Genomic DNA, 13,013 nt, shown 5'->3' with positions numbered 1-13,013 from the left:
AGCAGATTGTAATCAATAGGGCATTAAATTCATAAAATTCTATCAAAAGGTTTGGTGATTCAAGGCTGAAAGGTCATGGTTGCGTCGACAATTTGATTAATGTCTATAACTAAGGTAACTTGTATTGTGGTGGTGAATATTGATGATATTATTGATATATTACTCGACATATTGATCAGTTATCTCGTCCTACGGTGTCTCACCACTGGGTCACAAGATTCATTGGCCTAAAACGAGTCCTAATGTGTATAAATTAACATAAAGGGACGCGTTAACAGCTCTGTCTGCCACCCCTGGGCCCTGGAGAAAAAGGGCAGTAATTCAGGTAATCAAGACCAAAGTGGTGCAAACTGTCCATTTCCTTCCAGCCCCAAAACAAGGCAGATGCAGAGGATGGGCCGGTGCGGGATGTGGAGCCCAGGATCCTGCACAGGGGGCAGATATTGTACAAGACGCAGACTTGGAGATTAGATCTAAAAATATAAACAAAAGGGAGAGTCTGGGCTCTGTGACTTCACTGCCCCCTTAAAGTGCACCGGGTTCTGCCCCCTCCCTCGGCCCTCATCAGACTCACCTCCCCCTTAAAGTGCACCGGGTCCTGCCCCCTCCCTCTGCCCTCCTCAGACTCACCTCCTCCCCTCAAAGTGCACCGGGTCCTGCCCCCTCCCTCTGACCTCCTCTGACTCAACGCCCCCCCTTAAAGTGCACCGGGTCCTGCCCCCTCCCTCTGCCCTCCTCAGACTCACCCCCCCCCCCTTAAAGTGCACCGGGTCCTGCCCCCTCCCTCTCCCCTCCTCAGACTCACCTCCCCCTTAAAGTGCACCGGGTCCTGCCCCCTCCCTCTGCCCTCCTCAGACTTACCCTCACCCTTAAAGTGCACCGGGTCCTGCCCCCTCCCTCTGCCCTCCTCAGACTTACCCTCACCCTTAAAGTGCACCGGGTCCTGCCCCCTCCCTCTGCGCTACTCAGACACCCCCCCCCCTTAAAGTGCACCGGGTCCTGCCCCCTCCCTCTGCGCTCCTCAGACTCACCTCCCCTTAAAGTGCACCGGGTCCTGCCCCCTCCTTCTGCCCTCCTCAGACTCACCTCCCCCTTAAAATGCACCGGGTCCTGCCCCCTCCCTCTGCCCTCCTCAGACTCACCCTCCCCCCCTTAAAGTGCACCGGGTCCTGCCCCCTCCCTCTGCCCTCCTCAGACTCACCTCCCACCCCTTAAAGTGCACCGGGTCCTGCCCCCTCCCTCTGCCCTCCTCAGACTTACCCCCCCCCTTAAAGTGCACCGGGTCCTGCCCCCTCCCTCTGCGCTACTCAGACACCCCCCCCCCTTAAAGTGCACCGGGTCCTGCCCCCTCCCTCTGCGCTCCTCAGACTCACCTCCCCTTAAAGTGCACCGGGTCCTGCCCCCTCCTTCTGCCCTCCTCAGACTCACCTCCCCCTTAAAATGCACCGGGTCCTGCCCCCTCCCTCTGCCCTCCTCAGACTCACCCTCCCCCCCTTAAAGTGCACCGGGTCCTGCCCCCTCCCTCTGCCCTCCTCAGACTCACCTCCCACCCCTTAAAGTGCACCGGGTCCTGCCCCCTCCCTCTGCCCTCCTCAGACTCACCCCCCCTTAAAGTGCACCGGGTCCTGCCCCCTCCCTCTGCCCTCCTCAGACTCACCTCCCGCTCAAGTCGAAGCTCCTACTCCCTGCTCTGCGGGGAAGAGAATAAGATAGATTAACTTCCGGGTCAGCGGCGGCGGAGGCAGCACCAGCAGCGGGGCAGTCTCACCTCGTCCTCCTCTTCAGACACTCACACGCTTCAGACCCGCCCCTCAGGCCTTTCGGTAGGATCACTTCCGGGTCGACGGCGGCAGAGTCAGCGATAGCACCGGGACAGTCTCGCCTCCTCCTCAGACCCGCCCCTGAAGCCTGTCAATAGGATCGCTTCCGGGTCAGCGGTGGCAGAGTCAGCACCAGCAGCGGGGCAGTCTCACCTCCTCCTCCTCTTCAGACACTCACAAGCCTCGGACCCGCCCCTCAGGCCTGTAGATAGGATCACTTCCGGGTCAGCGGCGGCAGCGTCGGCAACTGCAGCAGGTCCTGTCCAGTCTCACCTCCTCCTCCTCAGACCCTCACGGGCCTCGGACCCGCCCCTCACGCCTGTAGGTAGGATCAGTTCCGGGTCATCGGCGGCAGAGGCAGCACCAGCAGTACGTCCTGTCCGGTCTCACCTCCTCCTCAGACCCTCACGGGCCTCGGACCCGCCCCTCAGCCCAGGGGCAGCAGAGGGTCCGGAGGGGTCAGCGCCGGGAGGAGCCGTCAGCACCTGCTGCTGAGTCTGCAGAAACAGATCCCTGCAGGAGCTGGAGCGTGAACCCCTGACCGTGTCTCTTTCACCCCCGGCCGCAGCTGGGCTCTGTTGCACCTCGGGGCCTGCACAACACCCCTTCAAAGGGATCTTCTTATCCCCTCCCCACCCAGAGTCCCAGATGTTAGGAGTGAGGGCCACAGGGTCAAGAACATGATCCAACGTCGCAGATCTGTCAGTTTCCAGGGCTTTGATTTGGCCTTGAAAGAAGCAGCTTCTGAATTTAATGTTACTGTTGTTTCTTGTTTCCTGGGCTGCTGTACGTTATGTAGGAGTAAGTGCTGATGACGTCTTCCACCCACCTTCTGGGGTCAGAGGGCCTGCCTTTCTGTATGTAAACTAGGCGAGGGCTCCTCTTTCTTATTTCTGTTTTCACTTTCTTTATTACTTTAGGTGCAAGAGTCTTCATGATGGCTGAAAGAGTCATAATGTTCCAACCGGGAGGAGGCATTTTCAAGTATCTGCCCTGCAAGTGTCACGCCTCAGGGGTTAGTGTAACACATTTTGGTGCATCTCACCACATTGTTGCACTAAAATACATTTCTCACATATTATTAGCTCCTCTGAATATTTCTCGGGACGCTTTGCTTTCTTTGAGGCCTGACTGCAGCCAGAGCTCATTTGTTTAGTCTTATTGCAGTCTGAGCTGGGCGGTCGCTGGCTTATCATGGAATCGTCTTCGGGGCCCAGCTTCTTACAATAGATGTGCATTGTTTCTGGCACACACGTCCAGAAACAATAATCAAAGTGTCTGTGACCCTGAGCATATGCTCTGTCCACACCTCCAGTCCGGGTCAAAGAGGCCTCAAGGACAGTGCGGCAGTGCAAGGACTAGTCTGACAGATCAGTATGAGAGCCTTTGTGGTGGCTGTTTGTGCGCTTCATTCATGGGCTGCCGGGGCATTTTTTACTATAGATTTTCCTGATGGTATAACATAGACTGTAATTTGTATAGCGGCCAAAAGTCTGACCACCAGCCCACTACCTGTATCCATTGGGGTGTTTCAGAATCCTCTGGATGTCTTAATCATTGTGCACCCCTCCAATCTGAAGACAGATGTGTGATCAGGGGACCTCCCTCAGTCATAGGTTGATCTCGCAGCCAGAAGCTATTAAAGCTTTTACAAGAGCTCATTCATCAAACCTTTTACAGGAGCTGAGTCTCATTAAAGCTTTTACAGGAGCTCATTTCCATCACAGCTTTTACAGGAGCTCATTCCATCAATGCTTTTACAGGAGCTCATATCCATCCCCTGCTCCATGCTTCTTTAAGTGCAACTTGTAGCAACCTGGCTTTTCCCATAATGGGTGAAGGGTAAGAATAGTGACTGTTCTGCTGCTCAGGCAGGACTTTTCCTCATGAATAGTGACTGTTCTGCTGCTCAGGCAGGGCTTTTCTTCATGGGTGGTGTGCCTCTGGGTCTGTCCTTCACTGGTTAGTGATAGTAACAAGGCCAGTCAGTAAGTTAAGTTGAGGTCTCACTCTCTTAACTGATGGGAAAGGATGGGGCGTTAGGGCCAGAGTCACCGACTGAGTTCTTGGTGGGTGTACTGGAGGCAGCACAAATGTAAGGGGAGCGAGATGAAATTCCACCCCTCCCATTCTACCAAAACCTAGTCCTTCATTGTCTCACTGTCTGGGAGGAATACACAAAGGCCACTGCAAACTACACTTAATCATGCGACCCAGGACACAGGTACCAAATGGTTAGGACAAGAAAATGTAAATATCAAATATTGCTGCCTGATTAGGGACTAATAAATTGTACTATTATTAGGAAGGACATTACTTGGTTGAAAAAAACTGGTGGTGGTAACAACAGACTCTGTGAGCTCTGCTGAACCAAATGATGTCCCAGAAGTAAATTGATACCAGTGTATTGACCATATCATGCCTTCCAATGACCAATTACACCTCATACCACAGCTTCCCTATCAACTATGAATGACTCAGTAAATATTGCACCCCTTTTCTTCCATTGCTGTCTTCAGATTTAGTACTTAACTATGTAATACCTAAGTCTTGGAGATCCAGTTTTAACTTTCAATACTTCAAGCATGGCAAATAAACTTGATCACAGCATCTATCCTGGAAGCTGTATCAAAGGCTTTCAAAGAAGCTTCTATTCCATTGGCAGCGGTGTGTCATGCTGAGGTTACCTCAGCTCCTCAAAGCATGTGTTTGTATTGAAGTGCTGTTGGAAATGGCCCTTTTTGCAGGGTTATCCCCAAACTTTTTGCCTTCTTCCTCCTATTTTTTGCGGTCTGTTTTTGCCGGTTTATTGTCTCTGCGCACTTTACCACTGCTAATCAGTTCTAACATGCAAGTGCTCCTTGTAGGAAAGTACCATCTTGCCTGGCATGTTACCCCCATATTTCACTGTATATATGTTGTTTTAGTTGTATGTGTCACTGGTACCCTGCCAGCCAGGGCCCCAGTGCTCATAAGTGTGCCCTGTATGTGTTACCTGTGTTATGACTAACTGTCTCACTGAGGCTCTGCTATCCAGAACCTCAGTGGTTATGCTCTCTCATTTCTTTCCAAATTGTCACTAACAGGCTAGTGACCAATTTCACCAATTTACATTGGCATACTGCAACACCCTTATAATCCCCTAATATATGGTACTGAGGTACCCAGGGTATTGGGGTTCCAGGAGATCCCTATGGGCTGCAGCATTTCTTTTGCCACCCATAGGGAGCTCTGACAATTCTTACACAGGCCTGCCATTGCAGCCTGAGTGAAATAGCGTCCACGTTATTTCACAGCCATTTACCACTGCACTTAAGTAACTTATAAGTCACCTATATGTCTAACCTTTACCTGGTAAGGGTTGGGTGCTAAGTTACTTAGTGTGTGGGCACCCTGGCACTAGCCAAGGTGCCCCCACATTGTTCAGGGCAAATTCCCCGGACTTTGTGAGTGCGGGGACACCATTACACATGTGCACTATACATATATCACTACATATGTATAGCGTCACAATGGTAACTCCGAACATGGCCGTGTAACATGTCTAAGAACATGGAATTGTCACCCCAATGCCATTCTGGCATTGGGGAAACAATTCCATGATCCCCTGAGTCTCTAGCACAGACCCTGGTACTGCCAAACTACCTTTCTCGGGGTTTCACTGTAGCTGCTGCTGCTGCCAACCCCTCAGACAGGTTTCTGCCCTCCTGGGGTCCAGCCAGGCTTGGCCCAGAAAGGCAGAACAAAGGACTTCCTCAGAGAGAGGGTGTTACACCCTCTCCCTTTGGAAAAAGGTGTCAGGGCTGGGGAGGAGTAGCCTCCCCCAGCCTCTGGAAATACTTTGATGGGCACATATGGTGCCCATCTCTGCATAAGCCAGTCTACACCGGTTCAGGAATCCCCCAGCCCTGCTCTGGCGCGAAACTGGACAAAGGAAAGGGGAGTGACCACTCCCCTGACCTGCACCTCCCCTGGGAGGTGCCCAGAGCTCCTCCAGTGTGCTCCAGACCTCTGCCATCTTGGAAACAGAGGTGCTGCTGGCACACTAGACTGCTCTGAGTGGCCAGGGCCAGCAGGTGACGTCAGAGACTCCTTCTGATAGGCTCCTCCAGGTGTTGCTAGCCTATCCTCTCTCCTGAGTAGCCAAACCTCCTTTTCTGGCTATTTAGGGTCTCTGCTTTGGGGAATTCTTTAGATAACGAATGCAAGAGCTCATCAGAGTTCCACTGCATCTCTCTCTTCACCTTCTGCCAAGGAATCGACTGCTGACTGCTCTGGAAGCCAGCAAAACTGCAACAAAGTAGCAAAGACGACTACTGCGACCTTGTAACGCTGATCCGGCCGCCTTCTCGACTGTTTTCCTGGTGGTGCATGCTGTGGGGGTAGTCTGCCTCCTCTCTGCACTAGAAGCTCCGAAGAAATCTCACGTGGGTCGACAGAATCTTCCCCCTGCAACCGCAGGCACCAAAGAACTGCATCACCGGTCCTCTCGGTCTCCTCTCAGCATGACGAGCGAGGTCCCTTGAACTCAGCAACTCTGTCCAAGTGACTCCCACAGTCCAGTGACTCTTCAGTCCAAGTTTGGTGGAGGTAAGTCCTTGCCTCCCCACGCTAGACTGCATTGCTGGGTACAGCGTGATTTGCAGCTGCTCCGGCTCCTGTGCACTCTTCCAGGATTTCCTTTGTGCCCAGCCAAGCCTGGGTCCCCGACACTCTAACCTGCAGTGCACGATCTTCTGAGTTGTCCTCCGGTGTCGTGGGACCTTCCTTTGTGACTTCGGGTGAGCTCTGGTTCACTCCACTTCGTAGTGCCTGTTCCGGCACTTCTGCGGGTGCTGCTTGCTTCTGAGTGGGCTCTTTGTCTTGCTGGACGCCCCCTCTGTCTCCTCACGCAATTGGCGACATCCTGGTCCCTCCTGGGCCACAGCAGCATCCAAAAACCCTAACCGCGACCCTTGCAGCTGGCAAGGCTTGTTTGCGGTCTTTCTGCACAGAAACACCTCTGCAAGCTTCTTCATGACGTGGGACATCCATCCTCCAAAGGGGAAGTTTCTAGCCCTTGTCGTTCTTGCAGAATCCACATCTTCTACCATCCAGTGGCAGCTTATTTGCACCCACAGCTGTCATTTCCTGGGCATCTGCCCACTCCCGACTTGATCGTGACTCTTGGACTTGGTCCCCTTGTTCCACAGGTACTCTCGTCAGGAATCTGTTTGAAAACGCCACTTTTAGAAAGTAGGCATTGTCTTGCTGAAACCATTCTGTGGCTCTGTCTGGGTCAGTTTAACAGTTGGGCTGTATTGCACCTTTCTAGACAGTGACACAAAAGGGAGTGGGGGTGTAGCCTACATATCCTGATGAGCCATCTGAGCTAGAGGGGAGGGAGGAGAGGTCATTCACACATGAAAAGACTGTGCCTGCCCTCAAACAAAGCACTCTCCGACCCCCTGATGTGCGTCTGGACCTGGCCTGGACAAAGAAGGATCTTGCAAACACTTGAGACTTTGCTTTGAAGTTTGCCAACTTCAAAGGCAGAACAGGGTATAAGAAGAAGACCCAAAACCCCAGACTTCTGGAATCTTTCTAAAATCAAGAGGAACCTCTGCCAAGGAGAAGAGCTGAAGAGCTCGAGGAGGAGTACTGCCTCTTTGCTGTGTTGCTTTGCTGGACTGCAGTTGCTGCTTCTGCCTGAAAGGTGTGCAAAGGGTGAACTTTGCTGTGTGTTCTGCTTGAGAAAGTTTTCCAAGGGCTTTGAGTGGAGCTTGCCTCCTGTTGGAAGTCTCAGTGACACCAATGACTTCAGTTTCCTCAACCTGCTGCTGTAGGAACTGTGTGTTGTGTGCTGTTCAAGAGGAGAAACCACCTCGATGCCGCCAACAACGCTGGCCTGCACCGTGACCTGTCAACGCCGCACTGAGTCACATTGCCCCTCTTCGCACCGCGACCCTGGTCTCACCGACGTGTCATCGGATGACTTCACCGAGCTGCTTCTCGCACCGTGACCTGTGGGCCTCGCACTCCGGCATCGCCTGCTCACACCGCAGCCTGGGCATCCACTACAACGCCGCTCCAGCTGACAGCGGCGTCGCTACCTGGCTGCACCATAGCCCCAGGTGAAGCTATCGACTTCAAGGAATTGTATTTTTAAGATAAATCTTACAAAATTCATATCTTTAGCACTGTATGTTGGATTTTTATCATTTTGGTCTTGTTTTACACAGATAAATAAGGGCTATTCCTCTAAAACTGGTGTGATGTCCTCTTGCAGTGTTTTCACTTGTTACTGTGTGTTATGTGCAAATGCTTTCCACATTGATCTGAGATAAGCCTGACTGCTCGTGCCAAGCTACAAAGGAGGTTAGCAGGAGTTATCTGAGCGGGTATCTCCCCTATCCTGACTAGAGTGAGGGTCCCTACTAGGACAGGGTGCAAACTGACTGCCAACTAGAGACCCGTTTGTAGGAAAGTACCATCTTTCTTGCCATGTTACCCCCATTTGTACCTGTATGTCAGTATGTTTTTGCCTGTCTCACTGTGATCCTACTGGTCAGGACCCCAGTGCTCATAGTTTATGGCCTAATGTGTGTGTCTGTATAGTGCTTGACTGTGTCACCGAGGCTCTACTAATCAGAACCACAGGTCTTATGCTCTCTCTGCTTTTAAATTTGTAACTATAGGCTAGTGACTTAATTTACCAATTTTAATTGGCACACTGGATCCCCCCTTATAAGTCCCTAGTATATGGTACCCAGGAACCCAGGGCATTGGGGTTCCAGGAGATCCTTATGAGCTGCAGCATTTCCTTTGCCACCCATAAGGAGCTCAGACAAACCCTTTCACAAGACTGCCACTGCAGCCTGCGTGAAATAAAGCACACGTTATCTCACAACCATTTGTACTGCACTTAAGTAACTTGTAAGTCACCTATATGTCTAACCTTCACTTGATGAAGGTTAGGTGCAAAGTTACTAAGAGTGAGGGCACCCTGGCACTAGCAATGGTGCACCCACATAGTTCAGGGCCATTTCCCGGAACTTTGTGAATGTGGGGACGCCATTACACGTGTGCACTACATATTGGTCAATACCTAAATGTAGCTTCACAATGGTAACTCTGAATATGGCCATGTAAGGTGTCTAAGATCATGGAATTGTCCCCCATTCCAAATATGGTATTGGGGAGCCAATTCCATGCATCCTGGGGACTCCACCATGGACCCTCAGTACTGCCAAACTGTAGGAGGCTGGACTGGCTTGTAGTGAGTACCAAGGGGTACTTGCACCTTGCACCAGGCCCAGTTATCCCTTATTAGTGTATAGGGTGTCTAGCAGCTTAGGCTGATAGATAATGGTAGCTTAGCAGAGCAGCTTAGGCTGAACTAGGAGACGTGTGAAGCTACTACAGTACCACCTAGTGTCATATGCACAATATCATAAGAAAACACAATACACAGTTATACTAAAAATAAAGGTACTTTATTTTTATGACAATATGCCAAAGTATCTTAGAGTGTACCCTCAGTGAGAGGATAGGAAATATACACAAGATATATATACACAATAGCAAAAATATGCAGTATAGTCTTAGAAAACAGTGCAAACAATGTATAGTTACAATAGGATGCAATGGGGAAACATAGGGATAGGGGCAACACAAACCATATACTCCAGAAGTGGAATGCGAACCAGGAATGGACCCCAAACCTATGTGACCTTGTAGAGGGTCGCTGGGACTATTAGAAAATAGTGAGAGTTAGAAAAATAACCCTCCCCAAGACCCTGAAAAGTGAGTGCAAAGTGCACTAAAGTTCCCCTAAGGACAAAGTAGTTGTGTTAGAGGAATAATGCAGGAAAGACACAAACCAGCAATGCAACAACTGTGGATTTCCAATCTAGGGTACCTGTGGAACAAGGGGACCAAGTCCAAAAGTCACAAGCAAGTCGGAGATGGGCAGATGCCCAGGAAATGCCAGCTGCGGGTGCAAAGAAGCTTCGACTGGACAGAAGAAGCTGAGGTTTCTGCAGGAACGAAAAGGGCTAGAGCCTTCCCCTTTGGTGGACGGATCCCTCTCGCCTTGGAGAGTCGTGCAGAAGTGTTTTCCCGCCGAAAGGACGCCAACAAGCCTTGCTACACGCAAATCGTGCGTTTGGCGTTTTTGGACGCTGCTGGGGCCCAGGAGGGACCAGGAGGTCGCAAATTGGACCTGAAGAGAGAGGGGACGTCGAGCAAGACAAAGAGCCCTCGCTGAAGCAGGTAGCACCCGGAGAAGTGCCAGAAACAGGCACTACGAGGATGCGTGAAACGGTGCTCGCCGAAGTTGCACAAAGGAGTCCCACGTCGCCGGAGACCAACTTAGAAAGTCATGCAATGCAGGTTAGAGTGCCGGGGACCCAGGCTTGGCTGTGCACGAAGGATTTCCGCCGGAAGTGCACAGGGGCCGGAGTAGCTGCAAAGTCGCGGTTCCCAGCAATGCAGCCCAGCGAGGTGAGGCAAGGACTTACCTCCACCAAACTTGGGCTGAAGAGTCACTGGACTGTGGGGGTCACTTGGACAGCGTCGCTGGATTCGAGGGACCTCGCTCGTCGTGCTGAGAGGAGACCCAAGGGACCGGTAATACAGCTTTTTGGTGCCTGCGGTTGCAGGGGGAAGATTCCGTCGACCCACGGGAGATTTCTTCGGAGCTTCTGGTGCAGAGAGGAGGCAGGCTACCCCCACAGCATGCACAAGCAGGAAAACAGTCGAGAAGGCGGCAGGATCAGCGTTACAGAGTTGCAGTAGTCGTCTTTGCTACTATGTTGCAGGTTTGCAGGCTTCCAGCGCGGTCAGCGGTCGATTCCTTATCAGAAGGTGAAGAGGGAGATGCAGAGGAACTCGGCTGAGCTCATGCATTCGTTATCTAAAGTTTCCCCAGAGACAGAGACCCTAAATAGCCAGAAAAGAGGGTTTGGCTACCTAGGAGAGAGGAAAGGCTACTAACACCTGAAGGAGCCTATCAGCAGGAGTCTCTGACGTCACCTGGTGGCACTGGCCACTCAGAGCAGTCCAGTGTGCCAGCAGCACCTCTGTTTCCAAGATGGCAGAGGTCTGGAGCACACTGGAGGAGCTCTGGACACCTCCCAGGGGAGGTGCAGGTCAGGGGAGTGGTCACTCCCCTTTCCTTTGTCCAGTTTCGCGCCAGAGCAGGGGCTAAGGGGTCCCTGAACCGGTGTAGACTGGCTTATGCAGAATTGGGCACCTCTGTGCCCAACAAAGCATTTCCAGAGGCTGGGGGAGGCTACTCCTCCCCTGCCTTCACACCATTTTCCAAAGGGAGAGGGTGTCACACCCTCTCTCAGAGGAAGTTCTTTGTTCTTCCATCCTGGGCCAGGCCTGGCTGGACCCCAGGAGGGCAGCTGCCTGTCTGAGGGGTTGGCAGCAGCAGCAGCTGCAGTGAAACCCCAGGAAGGGCAGTTTGGCAGTACCAGGGTCTGTGCTACAGACCACTGGGATCATGGGATTGTGCCAACTATGCCAGGATGGCATAGAGGGGGCAATTCCATGATCATAGACATGTTACATGGCCATATTCGGAGTTACCATTGTGAAGCTACATATAGGTAGTGACCTATATGTAGTGCACGCGTGTAATGGTGTCCCCGCACTCACAAAGTTCAGGGAATTGGCTCTGAACAATGTGGGGGCATCTTGGCTAGTGCCAGGGTGCCCTCACACTAAGTAACTTTGCACCTAACCTTTACCAGGTAAAGGTTAGACATATAGGTTACTTATAAGTTACTTAAGTGCAGTGTAAAATGGCTGTGAAATAACGTGGACGTTATTTCACTCAGGCTGCAGTGGCAGGCCTGTGTAAGAATTGTCAGAGCTCCCTATGGGTGGCAAAAGAAATGCTGCAGCCCATAGGGATCTCCTGGAACCCCAATACCCTGGGTACCTCAGTACCATATACTAGGGAATTATAAGGGTGTTCCAGTAAGCCAATGTAAATTGGAAAAATTGGTCACTAGCCTGTTAGTGACAATTTGAAAGTAATGAGAGAGCATAACCACTGAGGTTCTGGTTAGCAGAGCCTCAGTGAGACAGTTAGGCACCACACATGGAACATATACATGCACACCTATGAGCACTGGGGCCCTGTGTGACAGGGTCCCAGTGACACATACATATAGGCCACAAACCTATGAGCACTGGGGTCCTGACCAGCAGGATCCCAGTGACACATAACAACCATACTGAAAATATAGTGTTTTCACTATGAGCACTGGGGCCCAGCCATCAGGATCCCAGTGAGACAGTGAAAACAGTGACAAACATCCTGACATACACTCACAAACAGGCCAAAAGTGGGGGTAACAAGGCTAGAAAGAGGCTACTTTCTCACACAACCCCCCCCCAAACGAAGGACAATAAGGCTAACCTTGGCCAGTTGAGACTTTATTGTCTAAGTGGTGATAAGTAGAGAGTAGCTCTGCAATAGACTGGTTACTCCCTTTATCATCCACTATATGGTTACCTCCCTGTGGGGATGTAAACCACCCTGTTTGAAGTTTTTTAGCTAAGCAACAATGTGAAGATGTATTTTCAGAGTTTCTATCAGTAAGTTTTAGTTTAGAGCAGTGGGAATTGTCCACTGAACCTATTTGTAGTGATGGAAATGCCAGACAGGGATGCTGTCTCAGAAAAGCCATAGCTGGGCAAAAACTTTGTCCATATGGCTGGAAGAGAGAACAGGGATGCTGTTTCTCTTGGGTTGGAGCAGGGGAGGGATGCTGTCCTATCAGCTCCACACTAGGGCAGGGATGCTGTCCTAAGTGTTGTGAGGCAGTGCAGAGTTTCTGCACTAAAGTTTCTCTGGGAGGGTTGGAGGGATGCTCCATGTTAACTAAAATGGTGCTCTTTTTCTCACCAATGTTAGTTATCCCACAGAGAGGTACTTCCACCTCAGGGAGTACAGTTTTGCCAACTGATGATTCCCTTGGAACAGGTGCCACCCCAGGAGAGGTTTCTCCCACCACAGGAATGGTATCCTGAATGGTAGGGTGGTTAGGGGATACTGTGATACCCTTTTTACCTGTTGATGGAGAGGGTTCCTGAGTTTTCAGGCCTTCTCTCCTTTGCTTTTTCATTTCAGTAGAAATGAGAGGGAACAATTCCTCAGGGATGCCCAGCATGGCTGCATGGGCATAAAACTCTACA

General features: G+C 51.3%; 1 protein-coding gene across 1 annotated transcript in view; it reads right to left on the bottom strand.

The window, feature by feature from the left end:
- LOC138293771 (uncharacterized) overlaps window positions 1–1,819 on the bottom strand; it is a 34,603-nt gene extending 32,784 nt beyond the window's left edge. Inside the window, exon 1 of the mRNA XM_069233114.1 lies at window positions 1,658–1,819. The gene's annotated coding sequence lies outside the window, so the exon portion shown is untranslated. The remainder of the gene's footprint in view (window positions 1–1,657) is intronic.
- Between the last annotated feature and the right edge of the window lie 11,194 nt (window positions 1,820–13,013).

Source organism: Pleurodeles waltl, chromosome 4_2 (genome assembly GCF_031143425.1).
Source record: "Pleurodeles waltl isolate 20211129_DDA chromosome 4_2, aPleWal1.hap1.20221129, whole genome shotgun sequence".
NCBI classification, from domain to species: Eukaryota; Metazoa; Chordata; class Amphibia; order Caudata; family Salamandridae; genus Pleurodeles; species Pleurodeles waltl.
The sequence above is the reverse complement of the archived record's forward strand: the minus strand, read 5'-3'. Positions and strand labels throughout refer to the sequence as shown.